Genomic DNA, 15,203 nt, shown 5'->3' on the forward strand with positions numbered 1-15,203 from the left:
TTCAACTATTATCTATTCAAGTATGTTATTTGCCACTTTCTCTCTCTCTTCTCCTTCTGGAAGCCCTATAATGTGAATGTTAATGTGCTTTATGTTATCTCACAGGTTTCTTAAACTGTCCTCATTTCTTTTATTTCTTTTTTCTTTTCAGCTTCAGTGATTTCCACTACTCTGTCTTCCAGCTTACTGATCCATTCCTCGGTATAATTTAATCTACTGTTCATTCCTTCTAGTGTATTTTTCTTTTCAGTTATTGTATTCTTAATCTCTTTGGTGGGTTTTTTAAATTTTCTAACTAACTCTTTGTTAAAAAATTCTAACCTCTTACTCTGTTCATCCATTCTTCTCCTGAGTTCTTTGATCATCTTTATGATCATTACCTGAATTCATTATCAGGTAGATTGTCTATCTCCCCTTCACTTAGTTCTTCTCAGGGGTTTTTACCTTGTTCCTCTGTTTGGAATATGTTCCTCTGTCAGCTCATTTTGCCTAATGTGCTGTTTTTATTTATCTGGTAGGTTACTTACATTTTCTGACCTTGGATAAGTGGTCTTTTTTAGGATATTTCCTATGCATTCCAGCAGTGCACTCTCCTCTGGTCACCAGAACTATATGTCCTAAGTTTGCCCCTTATGTGGGTTGCATGTGTCCTTCTGTTGTGGCAGACTGACTGTGAGCAGTCTGGTAGGTGTGGCTGGCCCCTGGTCTAGTTTGGCCGCAAGGCCCTACCTTGGGTGGAGACTGCCAGTCTCTGGTTGGTGGGTCCAGGTCACAAGATGGCTGGCTGTGGAGCCCTGGTGGTTGAGGGGCTAATGCTGGCTCACTGGCAGGCAGAGCTAGGTTCTGAGGTGGGTGGTTGTGGGCCAAGCTTCCTGGATCTAGCATTGGCCTGCTGGTGGGTAGGACCAGCTCCTTCAGGTCTGGCTGTGGGTTCCACATTGCCCCAAAGCTGGTGCTGGCCCTCTGGTTAGTGGGAAAGGATTCAGAGCTCCTGGCTGAGGAATCCAAGGTATATTGGAGTTGGTGTCAGTCTGCTGGTGGGCAGGACTGTGGCCCGGGGTTTATGTGGCTACTGCCAACTCACTCGTGTGTGGATCTGGTCCCAGGAGTCTCTGGCTGCAGGGCCCTGGGGGTTCCTGAAGCTGGTGTCAGCCTGCTGATGGGTGGGATGGAATCGCATTGTGGCTTGCTGAGAGGCTCAAGGTGTTCCAGAGTTGGCATTGGCCTGCTTATGTGTTGGCTGAGTCCTGACAAGGCAGGCTACAGGACTGCGGTTATCCTGGGGCTGGTGCCACATGCTAGTTGGCAGGGTTGGGTCCCAGGGGATACCATGGCTGGTGCCTGCTCACCAGGGTGAAGCTGGGTCCTGGGGCCATTACTGGCTCACTGGCAGGCAGAGCCATGTGCTGGAGTCTCTGGCAGGAGGAACCACTGGTGGGAAGAGCTGAGTCCTGGGCACTCTGGCTGCAAGGCCTGGGGGTTCTGGATTTGGTGCCTTCAGCTTATGGGTAGAGCCCAGGGGTTCTGGGGCTAGTATAGACACATTAGTGAGAAGAGCTGAGCCCCAGGATCAATGGCTGCAAGTCCCTGGGGGTACTGTGTCTAGTGCATGCATGCTGGTATGTGAGGCTAGGTCCTAGGGTAGCTGTGGACTCAGGAGGTCTTAAGGTAGCCTGCCTGCTGGTGAGTGGGGCTGTGTCCCCATTCAGTTAGTTGCTCAGACTGAAGCGTCCCCAAACTGATGTCTATAGGCTGGTGGGTAAGGCTACCTGTAGCCTGGTGTTAATAAGCTAGAGGGTGGATTGATAATAAGCAAAATGGCACTTGTCAGTACCAGTGTCTACATGGTAGAATGAACTCCCACAAGTGACTGCTGTCACTGTCTGTGTCCCAAGGGTGAGCTCCAGTTGCCTCCTGCCTTTCTGGAGACTGAAAGATCAGCAGGTGGGTCTGACCCAGGCTCCTTTCAACTTACTTCTCTTTCCTGGGTCCTAGAGTGTGTGACCCATTTTGTGTGCACCTGTTAGGAGTGGTTTGTCTATTTTCCACAGACCTCTGCATCTCCCAAAAGTAAGCCCTACTGGCCTTCAAAGCCAAACATTCTGGGGCTCATGTTCCTAATGTGAAACTCCTGGGCTGGGGAGTGTGATGTGGGGCTCAGACCTATTGCTTTTTAGGGAGAACCTCTGCAATTGTAATCAATCATCATCCTGTTTGTGGGTTGCCCAACCATGGGTACAGGTCTTGACTATACCATGACTTCGCCCCTCTTATCGGTCTTGTGGTTCCTTCTTTATGTCTTTAGTTGTAGAAGATCTCTCCTGTTAGATTTCAGTCTTTCTCAGCAGTAGTTGCTCTGTAAATACTTGTAATTTTGGTATGCCCATGAGAGGAGGTGAGCTCAGGATCTTGCTACTCTGCCATATTGAACAAGCTCTGCCAGTCTCTGTACTCTTTATTTATTATTTTTAACATCTTTATTGGGGTATAATTGCTTTACAATGGTGTTAGTTTCAGCTTTATAACAAAGTGAATCAGTTATACATATGTTCCCATATCTCTTCCCTCTTGCATCTCCCTCCCTCCCACACTCCCTATCCCACCCCTCCAGGTGGTCACAAAGCACTGAGCCAATATCCCTGTGCTATGTAGCTGCTTCCCACTAGCTATCTACCTTACGTTTGTTAGTGTATATATGTCCATGCCTCTCTCTCGCCCTGTCACAGCTCACCCTTCCCCCTCACCATATCCTCAAGTCTGTTCTCCAGTAGGTCTGTGTCTTTATTCCTGTCTTACCCCTAGGTTCTTCATGACATTTTTTTTCTTAAATTCCATATATATGTGTTAGCATGTGGTATTTGTCTTTCTCTTTCTGACTTACTTCACTCTGTATGACAGACTCTAGGTCTATCCACCTCATTACAAATAGCTCAATTTCGTTTCTTTTTATGGCTGAGTAATATTCCATTGTATATATGTGCCACATCTTCTTTATCCATTCATCCGACGATGGGCACTTAGGTTGTTTCCATCACCAGGCTATTGTAAATAGAGCTGCAGTGAACATTTTGGTACATGACTCTTTTTGAAATATGGTTTTCTCAGGGTATATGCCCAGGAGTGGGATTGCTGGGTCATATGGTAGTTCTATTTGTAGTTTTTTAAGGAACCTCCATACTGTTCTCCATAGTGGCTGAACCAATTCACATTCCCACCATCAGTGCAAGAGTGTTCCCTTTTCTCCACACCCTCTCCAGAATTTATTGTTTCTAGATTTTTTGATGACGGCCATTCTGACTGGTGTGAAATGATATCTCATTGTAGTTTTGATTTGCATTTCTCTAATGATTAATGATGTTGAGCATTCTTTCATGTGTTTGTTGGCAGTCTGTATATCTTCTTTGGAGAAATGTCAATTTAGGTCTTCTGCCCATTTTTGGATTGGGTTGTTTGTTTTTTTGTTATTGAGCTGCATGAGCTGCTTGTAAATTTTGGAGATTAATCCTTTGTCGGTTGCTTCATTTGCAAATATTTTCTCCCATTCTGAGGGTTGTCTTTTGGTCTTGTTTATGGTTTCCTTTTCTGTGCAAAAGCTTTGAAGCTTCATTAGGTCCCATTTGTTTATTTTTGTTTTTATTTCCATTTCTCTAGGAGGTGGGTCAAAAACGATCTTGCTGTGATTTATGTCATAGAGTGTTCTGCCTATGTTTTCCTCTAAGAGTTTGATAATTTCTGGTCTTACATTTAGGTCTTTAATCCATTTTGAGCTTATTTTTGTGTATGGTGTTAGGGAGTGATCTAATCTCATACTTTTACATGTACCTGTCCAGTTTTCCCAGCACCACTTATTGAAGAGGCTGTCCTTTCTCCACTGTACATTCCTGCCACCTTTATCAAAGATAAGGTGTCCATATGTGTGTGGGTTTATCTCTGGGCTTTCTATCCTGTTCCATTGATCTATATTTCTGTTTTTGTGCCAGTACCATACTGTCTTCATTACTGTAGCTTTGTAGTATAGTCTGAAGTCAGGGAGCCTGATTCCTCCAGCTCCGTTTTTCATTCTCAAGGTTGCTTTGGCTATTCAGGGTCTTTTGTGTTTCCATACAAATTGTGAAATTTTTTGTTCTAGTTCTGTGAAAAATGCCTGTGGTAGTTCCATAGGGATTGCATTGAATCTGTAGATTGCTTTGGGTAGTAGAGTCATTTTCACAATGTTGATTCTTCCAATCCAAGAACATGGTATATCTCTCCATCTATTTGTATCATCTTTAATTTCTTTCATCAGTGTCTTATAATTTTCTCCATACAGGTCTTTTGTCTCCTTAGGTAGGTTTATTCCTAGATATTTTATTCTTTTTGTTGTAATGGTAAATGGGAGTGTTTTCTTGATTTCACTTTCAGATTTTTCATCATTAGTGTATAGGAATGCCAGAGATTTCTGTGCATTACTTTTGTATCCTGCTACTTTACCAAATTCATTGATTAGCTCTACTAGTTTTCTGGTAGCATCTTTAGGATTCTCTATGTAGAGTATCATGTCATCTGCAAACAGTGACAGCTTTACTTCTTTTCTGATTTGGATTCCTTTTATTTCTTTTTCTTCTCTGATTGCTGTGGCTAAAACTTCCAAAAATATGTTGAATAAAACTGGTGAGGGTGGGCAACCTTGTCTTGTTCCTGATCTTAGTGGAAATGCTTTCAGTTTTTCACCATTGAGGATGACGTTGGCTGTGGGCTTGTTATATATGGCCTTTATTATATTGAGGAAAGTTCCCTCTATGCCTACTTTCTGCAGGGTTTTTATCATAAATGGGTGTTGAATTTTGTCAAAAGCTTTCTCTGCATCTATTGAGATGATCATATGGTTTTTCTCCTTCAATTTGTTAAGATGGTTTATCACATTGATTGATTTGCGTATATTGAAGAATCCTTGCATTCCTGGAATAAACCCCACTTGATCCTGGTGTATGATCCTTTTAATGCGCTGTTGGATTCTGTTTGCTAGTATTTTGTTGAGGATTTTTGCATCTATATTCATCAGTGATATTGCCCTGTAGTTTTCTTTCTTTGTGACATCCTTGTGCGGTTTTGGTATCAAGGTGATGGTGGCCTCGTAGAAGGAATTTGGGAGTGTTCCTCTCTCTGCTATATTTTGGAAGAGTTTGAGAAGGACAGGTGTTAGCTCTTCTCTAAATGTTTGATAGAATTCGTCTGTGAAGCCATCTGGTCCTGGGCTCTTGTTTGTTGGAAGATTTTTAATGACAGTTTCAATTTCAGTGCCTGTGATTGGTCTGATCATATGTTCTATTGCTTCCTGATTCAGTCTTGGCAGTTTGTGCATATCTAAGAATTTGTCCATTTCTTCCAGGTTGTCCATTTTATTGGCATAGAGTTGCTTGTAGTAATCTCTCATGATCTTTTTTATTTCTGCAGTGTCAGTTGTTACTTCTCCTTTTTCATTTCTAATTCTGTTGATTTGAGTCTTCTCCCTTTTTTTCTTGATGAGTCTGGCTAATGGTTTATCTATTTTGTTTATCTTCTCAAAGAACAAGCTTTTAGTTTTATTGATCTTTGCTATTGTTTCCTTCATTTCTTTTTCATTTATTTCTGATCTGATTATGATTTCTTTCCTTCTGCTAACTTTTGGAATTTTGTGTTCTTCTTTCTCTAATTGCTTGAGGTTCAAGGTTAGGTTGTTTATACAAGATGTTTCCTACTTCTTAAGGTGGGCTTGTATTGCTATAAACTTCCCTCTTAGAACTGCTTTTGCTGCATCCCATAGGTTTTGGGTCGTCCTGTCTCCATTGTCATTTGTTTCTAGGTATTTTTTGATTTCCTCTTTGATTTCTTCAGTGATCACTTCGTTATTAAGTAGTGTATTGTTTAGCCTCCATGTGTTTGTATTTTTTACAGATCTTTTCCTGTAATTGATATCTAGTCTCATGGTGTTGTGGTCGGAAAAGATAGTTGATACAATTTCAATTTTCTTAAATTTACCAAGGCTTGATTTGTGACCCAAGATATGATCTATCCTGGAGAATGTTCCATGAGCACTTGAGAAAAATGTGTATTCTGTTGTTTTTGGATGGAGTGTCCTATAAATATCAATTAAGTCCATCTTGTTTAATGTATCATTTAAAGCTTTTGTTTCCTTATTTATTTTCACTTTGGATTATCTGTCCATTGGTGAAAGCGGGGTGTTGAAGTCCCCTACTATGAATGTGTTACTGTTGATTTCCCCTTTTATGGCTGTTAGTTTTTGCCTTATATATTGAGGTGCTCCTACGTTGGGTGCATAAATATTTACAATTGTTATATCTTCTATTTGGGTTGATCCCTTGATCATTATGTACTGTCCTTCTTTGTCTCTTCTAATATTCTTTATTTTAAAGTCTATTTTGTCTGATATGAGAATTGCTACTCCAGCTTTCTTTTGGTTTCCATTTGCATGGAATATCTTTTCCCATCCCCTTACTTTCAGTCTGTATGTGTCTCTAGTTCTGAAGTGTGTCTCTTGTAAACAGCATATATATGGGTCTTGTTTTTGTATCCATTCAGCCAATCTGTGTCTTTTGGTGGGAGCATTTAGTCCATTTACATTTAAGGTAATTATCGATACGTATGTTCCTATTCCCATTTTCTAAATTGTTTTGGATTCGTTATTATAGGTCTTTTCCTTCTGTTGTGTTTCTTGTCTAGAGAAGTTCCTTTAGCATTTGTTGTAAATCTGTTTTGGTGGTGCTGAACTCTCTCAGCTTTTGCTTGTCTGTAAAGGTTTTAATTTCTCCATCAAATCTGAATGAGATCCTTGCTGGGTAGAGTAATCTTGGTTGCAGGTTTTTCTCCTTCATCACTTTAAATATGTCCTGCCACTCCCTTCTGGCTTGCAGAGTTTCTGCTGAGAGATCAGCTGTTAACCTTATGGGGATTCCCTTGTGTGTTATTTGTTGTTTTTCCCTTGCTGCTTTTAATATGCTTTCTTTGTATTTAATTTTTGACAGTTTGATTAATATGTGTCTTGGTGTATTTCTCCTTGGATTTATCCTGTATGGGACTCTCTGTGCTTCCTGGACTTGGTTAACTATTTCCTTTCCCGTATTAGGGAAGTTTTCAACTATAATCTCTTCAAATATTTTCTCAGTCCCTTTCTTTTTCTCTTCTTCTTCTGGAACCCCTATAATTCGAATGTTGGTGCGTTTAATGTTGTCCCAGAGGTCTCTGAGAGTGTCCTCAGTTCTTTTCATTCTTTTTTCTTTATTCTGCTCTGCAGTAGTTATTTCCACTATTTTATCTTCCGGGTCACTTATCCGTTCTTCTGCCTCAGTTATTCTGCTATTGATCCCATCTAGAGTACTTTTAATTTCATTTATTGTGTTGTTCATCATTGCTTGTTTCATATTTAGTTCTTCTAGGTCCTTGTTAAATGTTTCTTGCATTTTGTCTGTTCTATTTCCAAAATTTTGGATCATCTTTACTATCATTATTCTGAATTCTTTTTCAGGTACACTGCCTATTTCCTCTTCATTTGTTAGGTCTGGTGCATTTTTATCTTGCTCCTTCATCTGCTGTGTGTTTTTCTTTCTTCTCATTTTGCTTATCTTACTGTGTTTGGGGGGTCTCCTTTTTGCAGGCTGCAGGTTCGTAGTTCCCGTTGTTTTTGATGGCTGTCTCCAGTGGCTAAGGTTGGTTCAGTGGGTTGTGTAGGCTTCCTGGTACTTCCTGAGGGTACTAGTGCCTGTGGTGTGGTGGATGAGGCTAGATCTTGTTTCTCTAGTGGGCAGGTCCACGTCTGGTGGTGTGTTTTGGGGTGTCTATGGACTTATTATGATTTTAGGCAGCCTCTCTGCTAATGGGTGGGGTTGTGTTCCTGTTTTGCTAGTTGTTTGGCATAGGTTTTCCAGCACTGTGGCTTGCTGGTCATTGAGTGAAGCTGGGTGCTGGTGTTAAGATGGAGGTCCCTGGGAGATTTTTGCCTTTTGATTTTATGTGGAGCTGGGAGGTCTCTTGTTGACCTGTGTCCTGAAGTTGGCTCTCCCACCTCAGAGGCAGAGCCCTGACTCCTGGCTGGAGCAGCAAAAGCCTTTCATCTACATGGCTCAGCATATAAGGGAGAGAAAGTAGAGAGAATTAGTAGAAGTAGGAAGAAAGAAAGAAAAGGAAAGAAGGAAGGAAGAAAGAAAGAGAGAAAAGGAAAGAAGGCAAGAAGGAAAGAAAGGAGGGAGGGAGGGAGAAAGGAAGGAAGGAAGGAGGGAAGGAAGGAAAAAAGACAGAAAGAAAGAAGATACAGTAAAATAAAATAAAGTATAATAAAGTTATTGAATTAAAAAATATTTAGAAAAAAAAAGGATGGATAGATCCTTAGGACAAATGGTAGAAGCAAAGCTATACAGACAAAATCTTACACAGAAGCATACACATACACCCTCACAAAAAGAGGTAAAGGGGAAAAAATCATAAATCTTGCTCTCAAAGTCCACCTCCTTAATTTGGGATGATTCATTGTCTAAAGGAGGGAGGGAAGGAAGGAAGGGAGGAAGGAGAAAGAAAGAAAGAAAGAAAGAAAGAAAGAAAGAAAGAAAGAAAGAAAGAAAGAAAAGTATAATAGAGTTATTAAAATAATTATTATGAAAAAAATTAAAAAAAAACAATGGACGGGTATAACCCTAGGACAAATGGTGGAAGCAAAGCTATACAGACAAGATCTCACACAGAAGCATACACAGACACATTCTCAAAAAGAGGAAAAGGGGAAAAAAATCATAGATCTTGCTCTCGAAGTCCACCTCCTTAATTTGGGATGATTTGTTGTCTATTCATGTATTCCACAGATGCAGAGTACATCAAGTTGATTGTGGAGCTTTAATCCACTGTTTCTGAGGCTGCTGGGAGAGATTTCCCTTTCTCTTTGTTCTCACAGCTCACAGGGGCTCAGCTTTGGATTTGGCCCTGCCTCTGCGTGTAGGTCGCTGGAAGGCGTCTGTTTTTTGCTCAGACAGGACAGGGTTAAGGTAGCCGCTGATTCTGGGGGCTCTGGCGCACTCAGGCCGGGGGGGGAGGGAGGGGCACGGCGTGCGGGGCGGGCCTGCAGCATCAGAGGCTGGCATGACGTTGCACCAGCCTGAGGCCCGCTGTGCATTCTCCCTGGGAAGTTGTCCCTGGATCCCAGGAACCTGGCAGTGGTGGGCTGCACAGGCTCCCCGGAAGAGGGGTGTGGATAGTGACCTGTGCTCGCACACAGGCCCCTTGGTGGCGGCAGCAGCAGCCTTAGCATCTCCCGCTCGTCTCTGGTGTCCGTGCTTTTAGCCGCGGCTCCCGCCCGTCTCTGGGGTCCGCGCTTTTAGCCGCGGCTAGCGCCTGTCTCTGGAGTTCCTTTAGGCAGCGCTCTTAAACCCCTCTCCTCGCGCACCAGGAAACAAAGAGGGAAGAAAAAGTCTCTTACCTCTTCGGCAGGTGCACACTTTTCCCCGGACTCCCTCCCGTCTAGCCGTGGTGCACTAACCCCTTCAGGCTGTGTTCGAGCCGCCAACCCCAGTCCTCTCCCTGCGCTCCAACCGAAGCGCGAGCCTCAGCTCCCAGCTCTGCCCACCCCAGCGGGTGAGCAGACAAGCCTCTCCGGCTAGTGAGTGCCGGTCGGCACCAATCCTCTATGTGGGAATCTTTCTGCTTTGCCCTCCGCACCCCTGTTGCTGTGCTCTCCTCCGCGGCTCCAAAGCTCCCCGCTCCGCCTCCCGCAGTTTCCGCCCGCGAAGGGGCTTCCTAGTGTGTGGAGACCTTTCCTCCTTCACAGCTCCCTCCCACTGGTGCAGGTGCTGTCCCTATTCTTTTGTCTCTGTTTTTTCTTTTTTTTTCTTTTGCCCTACCCAGGTACATGGGGAGTTTCTTGCCTTTTGGGAGGTCTGAGGTCTTCTGCCAGCGTTCAATAGGTGTTCTGTAGGAGTTGTTCCACGTGTAGATGTATTTCTGGTGTATCTGTGGGGAGGAAGGTGATCTCCACATCTTACTCTGCCGCCATCTTCCTAGCACCCCCTGTACCCTTTAATAACAATATCACTTGTGGTGCTTAGGAATTCCTGTGTCAGTAGGCTTTCCCAGATTTAATATGAAGGAGAGAAAATATTATTTTAATTAGGTGTATTATATCTGAAAAGCAATAGCTAAAGACCTAAAGATGGACACATCATCAAACATACTTTGAAAAGTCAGGAGGTTTTTATATAGGTTATTATAATAACCCTATGGTCCACAGCTTGCCTTGAGCACTACCTTCCAATTACCTAGTCTGTTTTTTCTATCTGGTTTTAAAAGTATATCTTCACTAGTCCCTCTCTTCCAGCCAAGGTGCTCAATAAATATTAGTTGAATGAGGGCAAAAAATATAATTCAAGGGTTATGGAATAGCCTATGAATTTTAAAGTTTTATTTCATTGATCTCTTTGAAAAGTCCTTTCTTAAGGACAACATAAGTGGCATTGGATTCAAATGAATGAAATTTGCTATTCCATGAAGAAACAAAGCAATGAACCCCATTTGTTTTCTCAATAAGCTCTCAAGGATAAAGCCTTATTGTATATTGTATGAGTAATATTAGCTACTGTAATCAATACCTTGCAAATTTCAATGGCTTAACACAATAAAAGTTTATTCCTTGCTCATAAAAGAGCCTAACACTTCTGTTTCTCTTTGGCATACAGGATCCTTTATGCAGTAATTCAAGGACCAAGTCCCTACAGTCTTGTAGATCTGGAATGCCAGAGGGCTTTGGAGTCAGATAAGGGAAAAGAGGGAGAGAAAAGCCCTCTTTAAAACCCTGGCCCAGAGAATTATGCTGAGACAAGATGCTGGAGTAGAGGATGTGATCTGACCTCTTCTTATGGAAACACCAAAATCACAACTATCAACTGAACAACTATTGACAAAAAAAACACTGGAACCTACCAAAAAAGATACCCTACATCCAAAGACAAAGAAGAAGCCACAACAAGATGGAAGGAGGAGCACAATAGCAATAAAATCAGATCCCATAGCCACTGGGTTGGTGACCCACAAACAGAAAAATAATTATACCACAGAAGTTCTCCCACAGGAGTGAAAGTTCTGAGCCTCACATCAGGCTTCTCTGCCTGGGTGTCTGCCAGTGAGAGGAGGATACCCCAGAGACTCTAGCTTTGAAGGCCAGTGAGGTTTGATCACAGGAATTCCATAAAACTGAGGGAAATAGAAATTCCACCCTTGGAGGGTGCACACAAGTTTTCATGTGCACTAGAGCCCAGGGAAAAAAGCAGTGGCCTCATAAGAGACTGGGCCAGACCTACCTGCTAGTATTGGAGGGTCTCCTGCAGAGGTGGGGTGGTGGTGGCTGTGGCTCACTGCAGAGACAACTAACTGAAGTGGAGATAGGCAATATATCCAAAAAAAAAAGAATTCAGAGTAATGATAATTAATAAAGATTATCCAAGATCTCAGAAAAAGAATAGAGGTACAGATCAAAAGATACAAGAAATGTTTAATGAAGACCTAGAAGAACTAAAGAGCAAACAGAAATGAACAATATAATAACTGAAATGAAAAATACACTAGAAGGAATCAATAGCAGAATAACTAACTGAGGCAGAAGAAAGGATAAGTGAGCTGGGAGACAGAATGGTGGAAATCATTGCCATGGAACAGAATAAAGAAAAAAGAATGAAAATAAATAAGGACAGTCTAAGAGATCTCTGGGACAACATTAAATATACCAACATTCACATTATAGCAGTCCCAGAAGGAGAAGAGAGAAAGGACCTGGGAAAATATTTGAAGAGATAATAGCTGAGAACTTCCCTAACATGGGAAGGGAAACAGTCACCCAAGTTCAGGAAGTGCAGAGAGTCCCAGGCAGGATAAACCCAAGGAGGAACATGCTGAGACACACAGTAATCAAATTGATGAAAATTAAAGACAAAGAAAAAATATTAAAAGCAACAAGGGAAAAGCAACAAATAACATACAAAGGAACTCTTGCTGAGGCCATCAGCTGATTTTTCAGCAGAAACTCCGTAGGCCACAAGGGAGTGGCACAATATATTTAAAGTGATGAAAGGGAAGAACCCACAACCAAGAATACTCTACCCAGTGAGGCTCTCATTCAGATTTGATGGAGAAATCAAAAGCTTTGCAGACAAGCAAAAGCTAAGAGAATTCAGCACCACCAGACCAGTTTTGCAACAAATGCTAAAGGAACTTCTCTAGGCAGAAAAGAAAACGCCACAACTAGAAATAAGAAAATTACAAATGCAGACTTCCCTGGTGGCACAGTGGTTAAGAATTCACCTGCCAATGCAGGGGACATGGGTTTGAGCCCTGGTCCAGGAAGATCCCACATGCAGTGAAGCAATTAAGCCCTTGTGCCACAACTACTGAACCTGTGCTCTAGAGCCCACAAGCCACAACTACTGAGCCTGCATGCCACAACTACTGAAGCCCACGGGCCTAGAGCCCATGCTCCACAACAAACCACCGCAATGAGAAGCCCACGCACTGCAATGAAGAGTAGCCCCTGCTTGAAGCAACTAGAGAAAGCCAGCATGCAGCAACAAAGACCCAACACAAGCAAAAATAAACATAAATAAAAATAATTAAAAAATGAGTCAGAATAAAAAAAAATTATGAATGGAAAACTCACTGGTAAAGGCAAACATACAGTAAAAGTAGAATATCATCTGCACACAAATATGATATCAAAACCAGCAATTGTGAGAAAAGGAGAGCACAAATTCAGGATATTGTAAATGCATTTGAAATTAAAAACCCAGAAACTTAAAACAATCTTGTTTATATATAGACTGCTATATCAAAACCTCATGGTAAACTGCAAACTGAAAATCTACAATAGATACACACAAAAAAAAGAAAAAAGGAATCCAAAGACAACACTAAAGTTAGTCATCAAATCACAAGAGAACAAAAGTGGAAGGGAAGAAAAAACACCTACCAAAAAAATCCAAAACAATTAACAAAATTACAATAAGAACATATATATTGATAATTACCTTAACATAAATGGATTAAATGCTCCAACCAAAAGACAAAGACTGGATGAATGGATATAAAAACAAGACCTGTATATACATTATCTACAAGAGACCCACTTCAGACCTAGGGACACATACAGACTGAGACTGAGGGGATAAAAAAAAGTATTTCATGCAAATGGAAATCAAAAGAAAGCTGAAGTAGCAATACTCATATCAGACAAAAATGGACTTTAAAATAAAGACTGTTACAAGAGACAAAGAAGAACAATACATAATGACCAAGAACTCAATCCAAGAAGAAGATATATAACTGTTATAAATATATATGCACCCAATATAGAAGTACCTCAATATATAAGGCAAATACTAACAGCCATAAAAGGAGAAATCAACAGTAAGAAAATAATAGTGGGGGACTTTAACACCCCACTTTCATCAATGGACACATCATCCAGACAGAAAATCAGCAAGGAAACACAGGCCTTAAATGACACATTAGACAGATGGACTTAACTGATATATAGAACAGTACATCCAAAAGCAGCAGAATACATATTCTCAAGTGCACATGGAACATTCTCCAGGATTGATCACATGCTGTGCCTCAAAGCAAGTCTCAGTAAATTTAAGAAAATTGAAATCACATCAAGCATCTTTTCCGACCACAATGCTATTAGAAGATTAGCATTAATTTGAAAGAATTGAGATTAGAAATCAACTACCAAAAAAATGTAAAAACACAGACACATGGAGGCTAAACAATACACCACTAAACAACCAATGGATCACTAAAGAAAGCAAAGAGGAAATAAAAAAACACATAGAGACAAATGAAAACAAAAGCACAATGATCCAAAATCTATGGGACGCAGCAAAAGCAGTTCTAAGAGGGAAGTTTATGGCAATACGATGTTACCTCAGGAAACAAGAAAAATCTCAAATAAACAACCTAACCCTACACCTAAATCAACTAGAGAAATAAGAACAAACAAAATCCAAAGTTAGCAGAAGGAAAGAAATCATAAAGATCAGAGCAGAAGTAAATGAAATAGAGACTTAGAAAACAATAGAAAACATCAATGAAACTAAAAGCTGGTTCTTTGGGGAAAAAAAAGTGATAAACCATCAGTCAGACTCATCAAGAAACAGAGGGAGAGAGCTCAAAACAATACAGTTAGAAATAAAAAAAGGGGGGAGAGGGCTCAAAACAATAAAATTAGAAATGAAAAAGAAGTTACAATTGACATCATAGAAATAAAAAGGATCATAAGAGACTACTAAAAGCAACTATATACAAATAAAATGAACAACTTAGAAGAAATGGACTAATTCTTAGAAAAGTACAATCTCCCAAGACTAAACCAGGAAGAAATAGAAAATATGAACAGACCAATCACAAGTACTAAAATTGAAACTGTATTTAACAATCTTCCAACAAACAGAAGTCCAGTTTGCTTCACAGGTGAATTCTGTCAAACATTTAGAGAAGAGTTAACACCTATCCTTCTGAAACAATTCCAAAAAATTGCAGAGGAAGAACCACTGCCAAACTCATTCTATGAGGCCACCATCACCCTAATAGCAAAACCACAACAAAACAGATACCACAAAAAAGAAAATTACAAAACCATAATTCAGAAAGAGTCATGTACCACAATGTTCATTGCAGCTCTATTTACAATAGCCAGGACATGGAAGCACCATAAGTGTCCATTGACAGATGAATGGATAAAGAAGATGTGGCATATATATACAATTGAATATTACTCAGCCATAAAAAGAAATGAAATTGAGTTATTTGTAGTGAGGTGGTTGGACCTAGAGTCTGTCATACAGAGTGAAGTAAGTCAGAAAGAGAAAAACAAATACCATATGCTAACATGTATATATGGAATATAAAAAAAAAAGCTCTGAAGAACCTAGGGGCAGGACAGGAATAAAGACTCAGACCTAGAGAATGGACTTGAGGACAAGAGGGGAAAGGGTAAGCTGGTACGAAGTGAGAGAATGGCATGGACATATATACACTACCAAATGTAAAATAGATAGCTAGTGGGAAGCAGCCACATAGCACAGGGAGATCAGCTCAGTGCTTTGTGACCACCTGGAGGGGTGGGATAGGGAGGGTGGGAGGGAGATGCAAGAGGGAGGGGATATGGGGATATGTGTATATGTATAGCAGATTCACTT

This window comes from Pseudorca crassidens, chromosome 2, assembly GCF_039906515.1.
Source record: "Pseudorca crassidens isolate mPseCra1 chromosome 2, mPseCra1.hap1, whole genome shotgun sequence".
Taxonomy (NCBI): Eukaryota; Metazoa; Chordata; class Mammalia; order Artiodactyla; family Delphinidae; genus Pseudorca; species Pseudorca crassidens.